This window comes from Lepisosteus oculatus, chromosome 25 (genome assembly GCF_040954835.1).
Source record: "Lepisosteus oculatus isolate fLepOcu1 chromosome 25, fLepOcu1.hap2, whole genome shotgun sequence".
Lineage (NCBI taxonomy): Eukaryota > Metazoa > Chordata > Actinopteri > Semionotiformes > Lepisosteidae > Lepisosteus > Lepisosteus oculatus.
Window position 1 is genome coordinate 13,328,227 of NC_090720.1, and position 20,531 is coordinate 13,348,757.

The following is a 20,531-nucleotide window of genomic DNA, read 5'->3' on the forward strand; positions in this document are numbered from 1 at the left end:
GTATGAATAAATATGAGGCCAAATGTAAATATAAATGACGTGAGGAAGAGAAAGATTGAAGCTGAATGCTTTAAGATTCTTTATAGTGGACTTTAATCTAAACCGCAAACCAATGCATTTTAGTAAACGCAAAAGAATAAAGTTTATCTGTTATCTGTAGAGAAAAACCTGTCAGGCATCAGGCTTCATCTGTACTGCACTGTGGTCATCTTAATCAGAAATGGGTTTGTTTATGTGGGAACGTTTGAGAAATAGTGATGTGAACATGTGCCAAGCCTAGGACCCTTTATGACTCCAAGGTTATTTTAAACACAAACATAGGCTAGGTAACTGGAACCATCACATATCTGACACTTTTAACAGAAGTATTTAACACAGGTATTAAACCTTTGCTGGACTGAAAATGTTTTTTTTTTACCATGTATCAAAATACAGGTCATTTATCTTTTAAATGTATCGTTTTTATTATTTTGGACTTGCTAATATTTAAATATTGCTGTCTTGTTGATTCTCAAAATATTTCTATAATTTCAGTTCTCCCCCTCATTTCTTCTCTCCCATTACAAATTCCATCCTCAAAAGAGTCTAATCTGTTTTTTTTACAAGTAAACTTGAAACACTTGTCAATTGAGGTGGTTGTCTGTCAGCACTGGAGAGGTCTATAATGGGGATGGTCAGTCTGAAAGGTTGAAAGCCACGTGTACCAGCACAACAAACTGAGAGCAACTGGACACCTGGATTGATAAGAAATGACAGCAACAGAATAATAATGTTTGCATCTACTAGAAGATTGTTGGAATTAAACAGGACATTCTTAGTGTCCATCCCGTATTCCAGATACATAGTTGCAGGTTAATTGGCTTCTGGGAAAGTGTTTGTCAGTGTCTGTGCCTCTGTGTGTCCTGCTATGAACTGGTGTCCCATCCAGGGTGTATCCCGCCTGGCACCCTTTCCTTGCTGGGATTGGCTCCAGCTCCCCTGTGACCTGGGATTGGATAGAGGGATTAGAAAATGGATGGTGGGTGGATTTTTGGTGTCATGGTACCATCAGTTCTGCAATTTTCCTCACGGGATCAATAAAGTATCTATCTATAAATGTGTTTAAAAACTCTTCCGTTGAGATGATATGCAAGCACGCTGGTTAGAGCTGGTTTCATTTCTAAAGAGTCTATTACAAGACCAAAGCCAAAGCCTACAGCGGAAAGACTGAGAGTGAATGTGAAGCCAGTAGAGGAAGTCTCGTGTAGAGATCTGAAAGTGTAGGACAGGAGGAGAGACAGAATGGAGAACCCGTCAAGGTTTAGGCAGGGTTTGTCAACTGCTTGGGCACGCCTAGGGCACACAATTCTCACTGACTACAAGGCCACGTTTTAAACATCAATTTATAAAAATGAAGACTCATATTCTAACTGAGCTTCTCCCAATATTTGGTGGTTTAGTCACTGACTTGTATTTGCTACTAAACAGCTAATTCTTCAAAACCCAAAATAAAATTGCAATTTATTTATTTTTTTAAGTGTTAAAATCAAATTATTAGCCCATACACCTAGACAGGGAGTGTTGTGGATTTGTGATAACTGAAACGGGGGCACTGTGTTTTCAAAACTGAGAACTTCTGTTTTAAGGTAAAGGTCTCGGGCTCTAGTGCTGAAGGTGGCAGTATCTTCTAGTTTTTAATCTCAAATGATGGCATTAATGATATCATTGTTTTAATTATAATAATTGACAAGTAATGATAATTAGTAAAGTTAATAATTAATCAAAGTCATAATTATAATTAGCATTTGTAAGGATCAGAGTGTATGTGACTATAGATACAGTTGGGTCCTAAAAAAGAGACCAGATAACAAAGATGGTTGTCTCATGAACAACGTTCTAAAGATGTGGACAAGAAGGCGGTGGAGGCTTATTGCAGTCAAAGCAAAGACTTTATTTTAAGGAACAACCGCACAATCAATCACTTAAGAGTCACTGCTCAAAAGGCAAGAGAAAAGTGCACAGAATTGGTTAAAAAGATACAATAAGAAGGATAAAACAAAAGATACAGTAATACTGCAGATTGTAAATCAGGGACAGGCAGCTCCAGTCCTGCAGGTTTTGGCACTGCTGAACAGCAGCAGCACATGATTAAAACACAACTGATTGTTATTCTTAATTAGTTCAATTAATGGACATGATCTATATGGATGCCTGGGTGCAATTCCTGGATCAATTATCTGTTAACTACCAAATATTCTAGATCAGTGGTTCCCAGTTCTGGTTACCCACACACCTGCTGGTTTTTGTTGCAGCTGAGCCTCTTGTAACACAATCAAACCCATCTCTGACTTGATAATAATTCAGATTAATCTGAACTGTTTGTTCCCAGCTCTTTAACATGTTGGAGCTTTGACCATTGTGTTTAGTAAGTGAAATAAAATCCCTAACTTGTGACAAGTAACAAATTACAAATATTCCAATGAAGCCTCTACTTCACTAGATCAATCAAGGCTTCAATGATCTGATGGAGGTGTGTGGGGCACCAGGACCAGGACAGGCAACCACTGGACTGGATCAAAGCTCAGCTCAGCTCAGCTCTTAACCACCTGCAGTAAATAAGCTCTTGAGTGGCTTGAAGGCCAATTCACCAGCTTCTCCCTCTGCAGCTCTTCAACTGCTGCAGCTTTGAAGAGACGTATCAACCTGCAGACGCAGCACCGAGGTAGGTGACCATGTGGCCTCCACTCTTCTTCAAGCTCTCTTCTGTTCTGATTCTTTAAGGTCTGAGAGGAATGAAAATGGGACCGAAATACGAAGTTAAAGCACTGCCACTGGCTGCCCCTTTTCTACACCATACTGACGGTTAATTAATTCAAATCTTAAGTAAATTAAAAAAAATGTATGCATATAGTATTTGAACATTTTTGGAAAGGAAATGATGCTTGGTGGAAACTGACAGGATACTGTTATGCGTAATGCAAGAAAAATAAAGTGAGACATTTGCTTGTTCTTGTGTTGTATGTATACCTGTCACAGGTCCTAATCCTAGTGCCTGGACTGACCTGTGAGGGGAATTTTACTTCAGTGGCATAAAGGAGCTCCCCTTGGGACAGTGTATGGTCTTCCTTCATAATGCACAGGTTTACATGTATTGTCTTTCAAGTCACAGCCGAGAATGATTTTCCTGTATTTACACTTGGCTCTGTAGGAACATCGTGTGTTTGTTCTCTTTTTCACTTCACAGACTTCAAACCGTCTAATACTTTTACACAGATTATTAAGATTGACTCTCCGTCCTTCATTCTGGCACACCCTGATCACTTCTGAAGTGCCGTTAGTGATAAAGGAGTTTAATTTCCTGTGACACAGTCTTCTCTGGCGCATTAAACTACTCCATCCCCTATTGTTGGTTGGTTTGGAACCTAGAATATGTTTTATTCTGAAGCTGTCATAGCCATGTTGGTTCTGATAGTAGCAAGCTTGCTGGACAGCACAGTGCAGAAGTGCCAGCAAGGCAAGGCCCATTATCACCATCTTCACCATGTCTCCTTGTACTCAAGATCTGTGGGAAATACAGAAGGAAAGAATTTCAGTCCTACATGCTTGAACAATGAACAATGAATTAAGCTGATCACTTTCTTGGTCTGACATAAATTTGGGGATTATCTTCATTTAGTGTAACAGCCTTTCATTGTTTTATCTAATAGCTTTTTCCTTTGAGTTTATAAATTAATTTTAAAATTAAGGAAGTCTAGAATTACTTAATTTATTTGTTCTCAATCCTAGTTCTGGGTAACCCCTGAATCATCTTGTTTTGCTCTCATCGAGGTCTTTGTTACAAATCGTTTGTTCAATTTTCTTTGTCAGAACTTTAAAAAAATGCTTTCAGCTCTTAATGAGCTGAATGAGATTTGAAATCAGTTTGAACCCTGTGTTAATCAGCGATGCCCTTATTCATGTGTGTGAGCTGAAATATTGGAATGACTCACTGTGGGAGTTGTGTGATACAGCGTCATTCCCACCTGTGTCTGTTCATGGTCACCTGTTAAGATCTGTGTATTCTGAAATAAGGGAGCTTGTTCTTAATTAGCAAGCTGAGGAGAGATGGCATAAGGTTCTGTGTGCTGGAGGTGAAATAATGCACTTCAATTGGTGTATTTTTGAAGTATTGAGGGCAGAAAAATTCTAAACCGACAAGTAGATTATTGACAAACACAGGGATTCTTCAGAACCAGGCCTGAGGACCACCGACTTCACTGCACTCCAGTGGGAGAGACTTGTCTTTAGCCTTCAAGGGAAAAAAACATGGGGCTTATTGAATACCCATGTTTTTGAAGACTATTTTTTATCATAGTTATAAGCTTTAAAAGCTGAAAAACATACAATTTATTAACATCATACAATTTATGTACTATTTTTTATCATAATGATTTTCACAACTCAATAGGTTAAAATAAGCCTTTTAGATTAAAAAGCTGATATTTTATTGCAGGATTTTTTTCACTGCAAAATTATAACTCTTTGTATTGCATTCAGTAAGAGCTGTTGATTATAATTTCCAATTTTAAACTTACAGATTTGGGTATTCAGACAATACGAGGTGCAAATATACCCTGGCCTATGTGCTATCACTTCTCATTATTTTTCCACTAGCCTTTTCGACATCCTTATTGGACAATTCATATGGTTCTGCTTTGGCACTGACTGTCAACATGTTAGCTTTGTTCTTTACGTTAGTTTTTGTTCTTCACTTTAGTGCAGTGATGGTATGCTATTATATTGCACTGTTTCTCTGATGAGTGATATTTTCAAATGCATTTTGGATTTGGAAATGATTTGAGTGGGTGTATCCTTATTGTTATATCCATAATATCCATAATGTTATATAATTATATAGTACCTTTGAAAAGTTCTTATGTCACCTTTGGATGACGTGCTTTGAATTGACTAATCATGTTGATCTGTGTCTGGTGAATAATGTTTTAAATGGATTCGTATAGATACTGGATGCTATCAATTATTTGATTTGTGATGTCATTAATCTTTAGATGTTTGGTGAATTCAAATAGGCAGCAACGATTTTCTGCCATTCTGAACTTTTTCAATAGTAATTTATTTAATTCAGGTGGGTAGCTCTGTCAGCATGCGTAGGCTGCAAAGGAAAAAGCAAGAGGTTTATTCCATGCTGAAAAGACACTGGTCTCACCCGAAGAAGGCTCCACAGCCGAAACATGGTGTTTTCTTTCTTCTCTTTTCAGCATGGAATAAACCTATTACTTGTTCCTATTTATTTAATTCATTCAGTGCTTCATTTTTCACTGCATATAAAGGAGGATCTTAGATTTAACTGTTTTAATTGCCTCAACATAAAATACACGTCTAAGTAATGTCTTAGGTGTGTAGTTTTCATTTTCTCTGAAACATTATTTGAGTACAGCAATTTTAAAATCCTATTCAATTGATTTTTATATAGTGCCTTTCACAACAAGGTTGCAGCAAGGCACTTAAAGTTATTTTTGAACACCTTATTTCAACACTAGACATTTCTCATAAGCCTGTGCATATATTATACTGTAAACAGTTTCCATTAGGCCTAAATTAAATTAGTACTGTACATTTTCATCTTCATCTCTCCTCTGTGAAACACAAAGAAGTCTTTTAACAACAAACAAGAAGAACAATTAAAATCAATGAGATGTACATTAAGAGTCACTCTATACGAACCCAACAGGTCCAAGCTGCAGCTGTTGTACTGTTGTGTAGACTGGGCGCTGTTCTTGGTGGAGGGTCTGGTCTTTGTGATCCACTTCAGCCAACAAAGATGTCTTTCCCTTCAAAGAAAAGGACTTCAAGAAATTAGGACTGTTTTATAATACAACCTTTTTGACTTCAGAGCTGATAATACTTAGCTTTTCCCAATAAACTAAAAAGAATGTGTCTTATAGAAGAACAGATGTCTTACTTTCTGCACCAAGTTACTGTATTTACCTCTCTCCCTGTCTCTAGAGACGTGTGGCTTGAAGTTCCTCTTATTTGCATTTTATAGTGACAAGCAGAGCAGCATCTTGATATTGAGTGTGATTAGATATCATTCTTTAACACACTGTTGTTGTTTCCTAAAGGCAAAACTGCTTCTTAAATTGTCAAGTGAAGTGTATTTTATTATCTTCACTTTGCTGTGACTGAGGTAGTTTGTTTCTCTTACTGGATTTCTTCAGTACTGCTTCACAGAATAAAAGGAATAATTGAACAAAAGATGCTGATTTATCTGAAAGAGAAAGTTTTAAGTTGCACTGCGTGTCAATAGTGACAATCAACATAATTTGAGGTGACAAAGTATTAAAAATCCTCAAATACACTAAAAAAAGTTTGTCCAATGCATTTCTCCAAATAAACCAGAGGATATAAGCAACTTTGTTGAAGCGTATTTTAAAATGAGAACAGGAGACATGTCTCTACATAGTGTTGGGGGAGTATGGAACAAGCTACCCAGCCATATTCTTGAATCTGATAACTTAATACCTTTTTTTCCAATAAATGACTAGATGTGATCCTTTTATTATCAACCAATCTGGTAGGTACCTAAGGGTTTAATAATTTGAGTTCCTTCAGTTTTTTAATCATTTTAATAAAGCAACAGTGCACATATTAATTTTGATTATTAGATACATTTAAATAAATATGCATAACTGCACACACAGTGCTGAAAAAAAGCCTGAAAAGATAATGGAAATTTCAGTTTTTACCAGAAAATCCTTCTTGAAATAAAATCGTCTTAAAAAATATTGGATGTGAAAAAGTGAATCCATAGTTTCAATGGCTCAATTATGAGAATAATTAGAATCATCTGTTTAAAAAATTAGGTACAGCGTGGAGGCTGTGGGGGGGAAGGCCCATCCTCTATAAAGATCAGAGCCATTGTGAGTTTGGTCTTCATCAGATAGGGGTGTGGATGAAAGGGACAAACCTGTCCCATTCCTACTCCAGGACCCCTGGCACGCTCAGCTGGGCTTACCCTTCCACAACTAGTCTTCCCTTCCCTGGAAGATATGTGTTCCATGATTTTTGAGACTTACTGACATGCCTTACCCTTTAGCACCCAGTTTACAACTACTAGTACTAGTCTACTACTCCTAAGAGATTCCTGAAAATTGTAATAAATCCAGGAATACAGTACACACTAGAAAAACAAATGCTATACTCTGTATCTCTTTTTTTAACTAAATCCTATGCCTAACAAAATCCTTGCAAGCCTTCATTGTCTCAAACTTCTCAAGCCTAAAACAGGTTAGCACTGCCAGCTGGCTGCTGATGTTTAAGCACAGGAGTTGAAGAAACACTCCTCTCTCTCTTTCCTAGCGTTAATCCCACATCAGCAGGGTCCGCTTGTCGGCACGCCCGTTTCCATTTGGTGGTTTGAACCAAATCTTTGAGCTGACGTTGACATTAACTGCGACTAAGAAATACTTATACGCGTCACTCCATCTGCCATCGGAGTGGGAGGGGGGGGGGGAGTAGAACAAAGTAATGTAGCCAATTCATAGAGAGGGATTATTAGGAGGCATGGGAAATTTGGCCAGGACACCGGGGTTACACCCCTTCTCTTTTCAAGAAACACCCTGGTATTTTTAATGACCACAGAGAGTCAGGACCTCGGTTTTACGTCTCATCTGAAGGACGGCACTTATTTACAGTATAGTGTCCCCGTCACTATACTGGGGCCTTAGGACCCACCTGGACCACAGGGTGACCACCCCCTGCTGGCCTCACTAACACCTCTTCCAGCAGTAACCTTAGTTTTTCCCAGGAGGTCTCCCATCCAGGTACTGACCAGGCTCACACCTGCTTAGCTTCAGTGGGTTGCCAGTTGTGAGTTGCAGGGTGATATGGCTGCTGGCATTTGAAGAAAAACTCCTGTGCTATCTAAACTTTCAATAATTCAATAATATATTAAAACACACACCCTCCCTGAACAACAGAAGCTTAGATGCAGCTCTTATGACCTCTGCACCTGCCTGCTGTTATACTGACTGCTGTTACTGCTGAGCAATGTCCAGTTAAAGCACAGGGCCAATCAGCTGATCACTTTCCTGCCTGTGGAATTCCATTCCACAGGAGCCCAATCAGTCAGTCAAGGCTGGTGTCCACTTTACTGCAGTGAAGGAAGAGGCTTTAACTAAGCCTCAGCCTGCTCCATCACATTACCACCCCTCACACCAGATTTGAACAAAAGGGGAATGTAAATTGAACAGCAGGCTTGACATACCACCAGGGTATGAAAATATTGTTTGTATAAACCCATTAGTTTAAGAAATCATGTAGTTAACAAGATTAAACATGGTCAATTATTGTAGAATAAATATAGAGAGAGCAGGAACTGATACAACTATGAAATTCAAAATACATCAAAGTTGATTTTCTAAATAGACATACATGGATCAGTTCAGTGCAAATTCTATCTCTCAAAAACAAGTAGTTTATTTTTGTAAGTTAATCAGGGTATAGTGTTGTCATTATTTGTGTTGTGGCTTTGTTTCCAGTGTTGAATTTCCTAAATGCGATAGGTCTCGACTGTGGTCAAAGCAGGATCACACTACACTGTAGGGATGTTGTAACATTCACATAGTATCACTGAAGATCAGCAACTGTAGCTTCTCTTTCAGATGAACACAAGTGTGGCGCTTCCTCATAAGCAAGATCTTTTGCAACAAACTATTCTGGTTGCAGAGTAGGCCTGATGAAGCCGGAGTTGCACAATATATACTGATCTCGGATGTATAAGAGAAGCTGCTAAAAAATTATCCTTTATGCACATCACCATAATACAAAATAATGAGATAAGATAAGATCACTTTATTTGCCATATACAATTTCTTGCATTAGGAATTTGTCTTTTCACATACCCCAGATTGCTCTCCATGAGTCACACAGACAGGGAGGGAAATTTGGGGTCGGAGCACAGGGTCAGCCATTTACACAGCACCCCTGGAGCAGTTGGGGTTAAGGGCCTTGGTCAGGGGCCCAATGGAGTAGGATTCCTCTACCAGCCATGGGATTTGAACCAGCCTTCCAGCCACGGGCACAGATCCTTAACCACAGAGCCTCTGCTCTCACCTTTGTGCTGGGGACGTCTCCAAATTTGTAGGTGGATCTTGAGGGCTGAGAACACGAATCTCATCATGAATAATAAAATGCAGTGTACAGAGTCCTTATTTGCCACATAGACCAACAAGACATGCTCTAAAATACCCCAACACCCAACTACCACTGTGAGTGGTATACGATATATATTAGTCTAATCCCAATATGAAACTATGTATCTTACCCTCTAATTAACCACTTATATAAATTCTATAAATACACAATGTGCCTTGTATGAATTTATTCATAGATAACAGAGGTATTGACCTCTAGTGGCAAGTCATCTGTAACTACCATCCTCCCTACAGCTGGCTTGCCTCACTGACATGATGGGATGAAAATGGTATTGTCACCTTTAGGGTGATTCTATTTTTTCTTTTATCATATAATGAGAAACTGATCGTGATTTCTGTGGAGTAAATCGAGGACATGCATTTTCAAACTGGTTGTCATCTTTAGAGGCATACATAATGAAAAACTGCATTAACTGAATATTTCTTCATCCATCTGGGCCTCATTCTTTCTATCAAGGTTCAGAGTCTACCATACAGTATATCTAAATTAAACTGATGAACAATAAAACTATAACAGAATCAGCAGGTAACAATACTGATTGATTAACATTACAGTCTGACATACTATGGATTTCTTTCGACAAAGTACAGAGTATACAGTGCCCTACAATAATATTGGGAAGGCAGGGTCAAAACTTAATGTTGCTTTGCAGTCAAGATATTTGTATTTTTGATTAATGTGAATGATTAATAAAATTAATCATTTTAATTTTTAATTCCATGCATATACTTATCGTATTAGAACAAACATACTTTGCATTCAACTCAGTAATTTCAAGTGGCCGTACTGCTAGGATTAGGATAGATTCACTTCAAGTAAAAGTTGAAGAAAGCATATTACTTTTGTAGCAATAACTGCATGTAGCCTGTGAGCTTATCTAACACTTTGTGTAATTATTCGAGATGTATTGCAGAGGTCACTTTCAGTTCTTCACTATTTTGGGGTGTTCTGATCTTGCTGAAGAAAAAAAAATCATGTTAAAAAGCATTTAAGTCTGGAGATTTACATAGTATAGGAATTTCCACTTTGCACTGGCTGTGTCGTTTGGGTCATTGTCATACTGTGTGATGGGGCACCGCCCAGTATGTATGGAGACATTTTGTTCTGCATGAGCATACAAAATGTGTAGGTGAAAGCAGAGCTCAGTGACCTTCTTGTCTCCCTGGTCATTTACCTGTTACTACATTATCTGTTTAGAGAAGGAAATTTAGTCCTTGTCAGGATGCCTTTGTTTTGTTAGTGAGGCCAGCAGGGGGCGCTCACCCTGTGGTTCATGTGGGTCCTAATGCCCCAGTATAGTGACGGGGGCACTATACTGTAAACAGGCGCCGTCTTTCAGAAGAGATGTAAAACCGAGGTCCTGACTCTCTGTGGTCATTAAAAATCCCAGGGTGTTTCTTGAAAAGAGAAGGGGTGTAACCCCGGCATTCTGGCCAAATTTCATATGCCTCCTAATAATCCCCCTCTATGAATTGGCTACATTACTTTGTTCTCCTCCCCCCCCCCCACTCTGACGGCAGGCAGAGCTACACGCTGGTTGGAGTATTCTCGGTCGCATTTAATGGCAACATCAGCTCAAAGATTTGGTTCAAACCACCAAATGGAGACGGGAGTGCCGACAAGCGGACCCTGCTGATGCGGGATTAACGCTAGGATGAGAGAGGATGCCTTTGTTTTATGAGGCTCAGTGACCACAGACTGACCAAACTGACACAAGGACACATGCTCCCACAGTCAGCAGTGAGCAGCTATGAGTGTCACAGTGTGGGGTTTGAGAGGTGCCGCAGCGGTCGCAGGGTTGAATCAATGTCTCTTTGACAGGGGTAGAGGACCAGCATGAGGTCACTGTGAGAAAAAAAATGTTTTTTAAGGTGAGTTTGTGTGGCTCAGAGGTAGAATATAATCTCTCTCTGGGACAGAAATACAATTTACTTTCTGGGACTGAAACAAACAATTGAGCCCTGGCTGGGGAGCTATAGGCAAGGTTCTGTAATGAACAAAGAATCATGGGTATCCTGTATCGTTGCTCCTCTGAGTGGGAGGGGCTGCTGGCAATGATCTTGTACTTGCTGTCAAGGAGGTGAGAGCCGAATCGAATTCCTGGTTCTCTGAGGACCTCTAACAGTGAGCCGTGTCAGTTATCCTTCCCTCCAGGGCAAACCGAGGCTTGAGAGGATTGCAGAGGTCTATAACGGGGACGGTCAATCTGAAAGGAGTTGAAAGCCATGTGTACCAGCACAACCAGCTGGACACCTGGATTGATAAGAAAGGACAGCAATAGAATAATAATGTTTGCATCTAATTGAAACTTGTAGGAATTAAACAGGAAATTCTTAGGGTCCATCCTGTATTCCAGAGACATGTGTTTGTGTCAGTGTCTGTGCCTCAGTGTGTCCTGTGATGAGCTGGTGTCCCATCCAGGGTGTATCCTGCCTGGCAAACTTTCCTTGCTGGGATTGGCTCCAGCTCCCCTGTGACCCGGGATTGGATAGAGTGATTAGAAAATGGATGGTGGGTGGATTCTTGGTGTCATGGTGCTGATGTATAAATAGGTGTTAAAAGACTCTTTCGTTGAGGTGATATGCAAGAAAGCTGATTAGAGCTGGTTTCATTTCTAAAGAGTCTATTACAAGACCAAAGACAAAGCCTACAGCAGGAAGACTGAGAGTGAATGCGAAGCTAGTAGAGGAAGTCTTGTGTAGGGATCAGAAAGTGTAGGACAGGAGGAGAGACAGAATGGAGAACCCGTCAAGGTTTAGGCAGGGTTTGTCAACTGCTTGGGCACGCCTAGGGCACACAATTCTCACTGACTACAAGGCCACGTTTTTAACATCAAATTATAAAAATGAAGACTCATATTCTAACTGAGCTTCTCCCAATACTTGGTGGTTTAGTCACTGACTTGTATTTGCTACTAACAAGCAAATTCTTCAAAACCCAAATTTAATTCATGAAAGATTATCAATAGCAATTGAAATTAATTACAATAATTAACAAGTAATGGTAATTAGACCAATTAAGATATATTCCAGCCATACAGGAAATAAACTTGAAACTCCCAGTTTATCATTAATCAAAGTCATAATTATAATTATAATTATAATTAACATTTGTAGAGATCGGAGGACACAGTATGTGACTATACAGTACTGTAGATACAGTTTCATATAGATGGTTGTTTCATGAACAATGTTGTCAACAAGATGTGGACAAGAAGGCAGTGGAGGCTTATTGCAGTCAAAGCAAAGTCTTTATTCAAGAAACAGCAGTACAATCAATCACTTAAGAGTCAATACTCAAAAGGTAAGAGAAAAGTGCACAAAATTGTTCAAAAAGATACAATAAGAAGGATAAAACAAAAGATACAGTAATACTGCAGATTGTAGATCAGGGACAGGCAGCTCCAGTCCTGCAGGTTTTGGCACTGCTGAACGGCAGCAGCACATGATTAAAACACAACTGATTGTTATTCTTAATTAGTTCAATTAATGGACATCTATATGGATGACTGGGTGCAATTCCTGGATCAATTATCTGTTAACTACCAAATGTTCTAGATCAGTGGTTCCCAGTTCTGGTTACCCACACACCTGCTGTTTTTTGCTGCAGCCCAGCCTCTAGTAACATAATCAAACCCATCTCTGACTTGATAATAATTCAGATTAATCTGAACTGTTTGTTCCCAGCTCTTTAACACATTGTAGCTTTGCCCATTGTGTTTTGTAAGTAAAATAAAATCCCAAACTTGCGACTAGCAACAAATTACAAATATTCCAATAAAGTCACTTCTTAGATCAATCAAGGCTTCAATGATCTGATGGAGGTGTGTGGGGCACCAGGACAGGCAACCACTAGACTGGATCAAAGCTGAGCTCAGCTCTTAACCACCTGCAGTAAGTGGTGGCTCTTGAGTGGCTTGAAGGCCAATTCTCCAGCTTCTCCATCTGCAGCTCTTCAGCTGCTGCAGCTTTGAAGAGACGTATCAACCTACAGCACCACTGTAGGTGACCATTTGGCCTCCACTCTTCTTCAAGCTCTCTTCTTCTGTTCTGATTCTTTAAGGTCTAAAGAGGAATGAAAACGGGACCGAAATGCGACGTTGAAGCACTGCCACTGGCTGCCCCTGTTCTACAACATACTGACAGTTAATTAATTCAAATCTTAAGTAAATTAAAAAAAAATGTATGCATATAATATTTGAACAATATTGGAAAGGAAATGATGCTTGGTGGAAACTGACAGGATACTGTTATGCGTAATGCAAGAAAAATAAAGTGAGACTTTTGCTTGTTCTTGTGTTGTATGTATACCTGTCACAGGTCCTAATCCTAGTGCCTGGACTGACCTGTGAGGGGAATTTTACTTCAGTGGCATAAAGGAGCTCCCCTTGGGATAGTGTATGGTCTTCCTTCATAATGCACAGGTTTACATGTATTGTCTTTCAAGTCACAGCCGAGAATGATTTTCCTGTATTTACACTTGGCTCTGTAGGAACATTGTGTGTTTGTTCTCTTTTTCACTTCACAGACTTCAAACCGTCTAATACTTTTACACAGATTATTAAGATTGACTCTCTGTCCTTCATTCTGGCACACCCTGATCACTTCTGAAGTGCCGTTAGTGATAAAGGAGTTTAATTTCCTGTGACACAGTCTTCTCTGGCGCATTAAACTACTCCATCCCCTATTGTTGGTTGGTTTGGAACCTAGAATATGTTTTATTCTGAAGCTGTCATAGCCATGTTGGTTCTGATAGTAGCAAGCTTGCTGGACAGCACAGTGCAGAAGTGCCAGCAAGGCAAGGCCCATTATCACCATCTTCACCATGTCTCCTTGTACTCAAGATCTGTGGGAAATACAGAAGGAAAGAATTTCAGTCCTACATGCTTGAACAATGAACAATGAATTAAGCTGATCGCTTTCTTGGTCTGACATAAATTTGGGGATTATCTTCATTTAGTGTAACAGCCTTTCATTGTTTGATCTAATAGCTGTTTCTTCTGAGTTTGTAAATTAATTTTAAAATTAAGGAAGTCTAGAATTACTTAATTTATTTGTTCTCAATCCTAGTTCTGGGTAACCCTGAATCATCTTGTTTTGCTCTCATCGAGGTCTTTGTTACAAATCGTTTGTTCAATTTTCTTTGTCAGAACTTAAAAAAAATGCTTTCAGCTCTTAACGAGCTGAATGAGATTTGAAATCAGTTCGAACCCTGTGTTAATCAGCGATGCCCTTATTCATGTGTGTGAGCTGAAATATTGGAATGACTCACTGTGGGAGTTGTGTGATACAGTGTCATTCCCACCTGTGTCTGTTCATGGTCACCTGTTAAGATCTGTGTATTCTGAAATAAGGGAGCTTGTTCTTAATTAGCAAGCTGAGGAGAGATGGCATAAGGTTCTGTGTGCTGGAGGTGAAATAATGCACTTCAATTGGTGTATTTTTGAAGTATTGAGGGCAGAAAAATTCTAAACCGACAAGTAGATTATTGACAAACACAGGGATTCTTCAGAACCAGGCCTGAGGACCACTGACTTCTCCCACTCTCTCCAATGGGAGAGACTTGTCTTTAGCCTTCAAGGGAAAAAAAACATGGGGCTTATTGAACACCCATGTTTCTGAAGACTATTTTTTGTCGTAGTTATAAGCTTTAAAAGCTGAAGAACATATCATACAATTTATTTACTATTTTTTATCATAAAGATTTTCACAACTCAATAGGAGAATGTCCGGCCATCTGTTCGTGACCTCAAGCTGAAGCGGATTTGGTTTCTGCAGCAGGACAATGATCCAAAACACACCAGCAAGTCCACCTCTGAATGGCTTAAGAAAAACAAAATGGAGACTTTGGAGTGGCCTAGTCAAAGTCCTGACCTGAATCCAATTGAGATGTTGTGGCATGACCTTAAAAAAGCGGTTAAGGCTCGAAAACCCTCCAATGTGGCTGAATTACAACAACTCTGCAAGGATGAGTGGGCCAAAATTCCTCCACAGCACTGTAAAAGACTCATTGTCAGCTATCGCAAATGCTTGATTGCAGTTGTTGCTGCTAAGGGTGGCCCAACCAGTTATTAGGTTTAGGGGGCAATCACTTTTTCACACAGGGCCATGTAGGTTTGGATTTTTTTTTCCCTTAATAATAAAAACCTTCATTTAAAAACTGTATTTTGTGTTTACTTGTGTTATCTTTGTCTAATATTTCAATTTGTTTGATGATCTGAAACATTTCAGTGTGACAAACATGCAAAAAAAAAAAAGAAATCAGGAAGGGGGCAAACACTTTTTCACACCACTGTATAATATCTGAGAAAAGCTGAAGAACATACTGTAAAATTAAAAATTTACTATTTTTATTATAACTGTTTTCACAACTGACTAGTTTACACAGTTACATAGCTTAAAATGAACCCTTATAAATTAAAAGGTTTGTATTTTATTGCAGGATTTTCACAGCACAATTATAACTGTGTTACATTCAGTATGCGCTGTTGGTTGTGTTTTCAAATTTTAAACTGTTAACGATTTGGGGGTCAGGTAATAATGGGGTTAAATATACCCTACATGTTATCGGTTGCTTCCATTTCTTTCAGTTGTAAGTGGTTTATTCTTCACAATCTGATAGGCTTTTAATTGTTATCTAGGTAGTTCTCAGAAATTTTCTCATGAAGTAGTTTTAGCCAGCCTTTTCAATATTTTTACTGGACAATTCAGAAGGTCCAAGAAGATTGTGTTACCTAGCCCGTAATTATCTTAGTATAATTTATATATATTATTTTTATGATGATGTTACATGTGATCCTAACTTTAGTGCAGTAATGGTACTGTATGCTATTATATTGCACTGTTTTCTCTGATGAGTGATACTTTCAAATGACCGATTTATAAATTATTTGAGAGTGGGTGTATCCTTTTGAAGGTCATACTGTTATATAATTAGACCATTGAAAAGTTGTAGTTTCACCTTTGATGCCTCGGTTTAAATAGACTTATCATGTTCATCTATGTATTCGTATAGATATTAGCTGCAATTGATTATCTGATTGGTGATGTCATTAGACGTTTGGTGTTTTGAAATAAGATTTTCTTATTTTTTTATGGTAATTTATTTAACCTTTTTAACAGCATCTATTGAAGACCTTAGGTTGAAATGTGGCCATTGGCTCTTCAAAAAATGCACATCTAAGGACAGTCTTGAGTCTTGAGTCTTCTTTTTCTCTGAAACATTAGTTAAGCCATTTTTAACACCTTATCATTTCAACACTAGACATTTCACAATTGTCATCCATGTATATATATTACACAGTCTGAGTTTCCATAGCATTTTCTTCTTCATCTCTCCTCTATGAATCACAAAGAAGCCTTTTACCAACAAACAAGAACAACAGTTAAAATCAATGAGATGTACATTAAGAGTCACTCTGTACGAACCCAACAGGTCCAAGCTGCAGCTGCTGTACTGTTGTGTAGACTGGGCGCTGTTCTTGGTGGAAGTCTGGTCTTTGTGACCCACTTCAGCCAACAAAGATGTCTTTCCCTTCAAAGAAAAGGATTTCAAGAAATTAGGACTGAGCTGTTTTATAATGTCGCCACCTTTCTGATTTCAGAGCTGACCCAGCAAGCAGAAAGACTGTGGTCCTTTATTTAACAATAGACATCTTAATTTCTGCATCAAGCTCTGTTCTGTATCTCCCTGGCACTAATGCAGTAAAGCTAGTTCCTCCTATTTATGTCTTCTGGTGACAAGCAGAGCAGGATCTTGCTCTTTTAACACTTGATTGTGGTTTCCTAAATAAGGCAGAGCTTCTTCTCGATTTTTTAAGTGTGCTATATTTTTCAAAACATATATCTTCACTGTGGCTGAGGCAGTTCATTTTTCTCTCAGTGAATTTAATCATATTGGCTGCACAGGATAAAAGGAGTAATTGTCTGGAAGTGGAAATGTTGTGTCAATAATTACTGTTGATACATTTTAAGGTTACTTGATCCAAGTATTCAAAGTCCTCAAAATGCACTGACAAAGTTTCCCAAATATAAGATAAGATCACTTTATTGGCCATATACAATTTTTTGTATTAGGAATATGTCTTTTTACATACCCCAGCTTTTCCTTCATGAGACACACAGATGGGGAAAGAGAAGCTTGGAGTCAGAGCACGGGGTCAGCCATTTATATAGCACCCCTGGAGCAGTTGGGGTTAAGGGCCTTGCTCAGGGGCCCCACCAGAGTAGGATTCCTCTGCCAGCCACGGGATACAAGCCAGCAACCTTCCAGCTACAGGCCCAGACCTTAGCCACAGAGCCACCACACCACTCCAATATATCAAAGTGCATTTAGAACTGAGATCAGGAAGCGTCTTTACACAGGGGTTATGGGAGTGTGGAAGAAGCAATGTTCTTGATACTGTAACCTTTTCAAGAAATGGTTGGATGAGATCCTTGGATCAATTAGCTACTAGCTAACAAATAGGCTAGATGGGCCAACTTGCCCTCTGTTGTTTGTAACTTTTTTATTTTCTTATTTATCAGATGTTATAATCCAAAGATAGTTATGTTTGTACTCATTTATAGAGTGTTTTACTGAAGCATCTGAATGAAGCTCCTTGCTCAGACATGCAACATCGGTCTCTTTAAACACACAGCCTTGCATAAGACAGCACACTGTAGAGATCCTCTCCCCCTGCATGCATGCATGCTATCACACACCAAGCAAACAAGCAGAACAAATACACCACACAGTAACATGCAAGCTATGTTCTGTATATGTACTGTACTGTATAAGTACTCTATATATAGTACTGTACATATGACAAGTTAATATGCCTAGACTGAAGTGTATTGTGATTCCATTTTGACCACAGTCCTACCACATTTAGAACACTCCAACATAAATACAGGCCCAGTGTGACAGCACTATATTCTGAATAGTTTCTAAAATAAATCACATGTTTTTGTGGGCATAGAAGCTCTACTTGTGACTTGTGGCCATGCATATCATTAACTGATCTATTATATGTAGCTCTATTTAGAAAATCAACTCTGTTGTTGTTATGCTCTATTGAACACGTGTGTAATTATATTTCAATCAATCAAAGTTTATCAAATGCATGACAATAAAGTGTGCAGCATTAGTTGCTAGCAATGAAATGTATTTTCTATGAGCTCACCGGGAGGGATAAAAATCACAAAATTAAAGTTACAAAATGAGGTAAGATAATAATAGATAATAGTGCAATAGAAATTGAATAAAATAACCTCAGACAAAACTCAATATAAATAGAGCTGCTATGTGTTTAGGGTGTATGCAAAATGTTATGTAAATGTAGTGCAGTGTGCCGAATACGATGAAAACTATGTCCATGTAGCCATTACGGGTGATTTGCTAAAGGAGCTACAGGTTGGCTGTTTAGCAGTCTTATTGCCTGGAGGTAGAAGCTGCTCTGTTATCTGTTGGACTTTGACCGAATGCTTCGATACCGTTTACTGGATGGTAGAAGAGAAAGCAGTTTGTGACTGGGGTGACTGGGGTCCTTGAGAATGGACCTGGCCTGCTTAAGACATCTAGCTGAGTAGATATCCTGGATGTTTGGTACCTCACAGCCGGTAATGAGCTGCACTGACTTTACCACCTTCTGCAATACTTTGAGATCCCGGGAGGAGCAGCTCCCATACCAGACAGTGATGCAACCAGTCAGAATACTCTCAATAGTGCACCTGTAGAACCTGGCCTGGAGATGTGACAGCGCTGCTGTGCTGTTTTGACCACAATGTTGGTATGGTGGGTCCAGGTTAATTCCTCTTTGATGTTAATTCCCAGGAACTTAAAACTGTTGACCCTCTCCACTGCAGTCCCATTGATATAAATAGGTTTGTGATCTCCTCCTTGTTGTTTCCTATAATCCACAATTATCTCCTTAGTCTTACTGATGCTCAGAGAGAGGTTGTTTCAACCTCCTTCCTGTATGCAGACTCTTCACCATCTGTGATCAGGACGATGACTTTTGTATCGTCCACAAACTTAATGATGGAGTTTGAGTTATGCCTGGTGACACAATCATGGGTAAAGAAGGAGTAGAGGAAAGGGCTAAGCACACAGCCTTGGGGGGCTCCAGTGTTTAGAGTTAGGGTAGAGGATATGCCCACCCTTACCACCTGCAGATGTTCTGTCAAGTAGTCCAGGATCCAATTACAAAGGAAGGTGTTCAGTCCCAGGTGCTGGAGCTTGATAATGAGTTTTGAGGGCACTATGGTATTGAATGCTGAGCTAAGGTCAGTGGCAATAGCATCCTCTGTTGACCTGTTCTGGCAATAAGCAGATTGCAGTGGGTCTAGGATGTCAGGCTGTGAGGAGGTGATGTATGCTTTGACCAACTGCTCAAAACACTTCACGATAACTGATGTGAGTTGTAGTGGCAATGCTTGTTAATAAGACAGAATTAAGTGTTGCTGTGCTTTCCCAAATGAGGCCCCATCTCTCTCTTCATCTCTGTGGTGTAGCCACAAAGAAACTATTCATGCAGGCTGATTTAAAGATGTTTTCTTTTGATAAGGGACAGCTCCCAAATGGGGATGCACTTAGCTAAGCCTGGCTATCATGATCAATGGTCATCCATTGGCGCCTATCTGTCTAGGAAGTGGCAGATGGACATCTGGACTGCATTCCTAAGTGTCAGGAGTAAGTGACTCATATCTCACCTTGATCAACCAATCAGGGACTGGTAGGGCCGAGTAAACCATGTGGGTCTCTGATGCCCATGAAACTTTCAGCCAATGAATGAGCTGTAGTTCCTCCAGGTAAAAACAGGCAACACAGAGAGCCTGTAGGGACTATTCTAAGGAGAATCCCTAAGGAGAATTCCAGGGGTGTGAGACAATTCCAGGACAGGACAGCCCAGGAGCAGAAAGGCTCCCAAGGGCAGGACATTCTCACAGCGCACCTCCTGACCATCCTGAGACTCAGCCCGGACAACCACGGAACGGCCAGTGTGTCCGAGTGCCAGAACTTTCCTCTGTTCTAAGAGTCTAGAGCGGAGGTTGCCAGAGAGTAACCAGAGGATCCACCCAAGGTTAGCACCAGCAGCAAGCCTCGTGAACAGGTCGGAACTGTGGACAGCTATATCACTATTCAGAACTAGCGCTTCATCAGGACCAAACCGGTCCTCTTCCTGACCTGCTGGGACCCACAGTCATCTTTTCTACTGTGCACAAACTTTGCTAGTTAAAGCCAACACTAACTAGCCGGTCTTCAGAGAGCATCAGCAGCACACCGTCGCAAGCCACACAGGACAGCCTGGCACAGAGCCAGAGAGCGCGGATTGGACAGCAACAAGCCTGCAGGAG

General features: G+C 39.7%; 1 long non-coding RNA gene across 1 annotated transcript; it reads right to left on the bottom strand.

Annotated features, from left to right (window-relative positions):
* Positions 1-1,920: 1,920 nt before the first annotated feature.
* Positions 1,921-5,983, bottom strand: LOC138225077 (uncharacterized). The gene is made up of 3 exons (XR_011183662.1): positions 5,942-5,983; positions 5,704-5,810; positions 1,921-3,541 (listed from the first exon to the last, which is right to left on the bottom strand). It is a non-coding gene; the product is annotated as an uncharacterized lncRNA (long non-coding RNA).
* Positions 5,984-20,531: the final 14,548 nt, after the last annotated feature.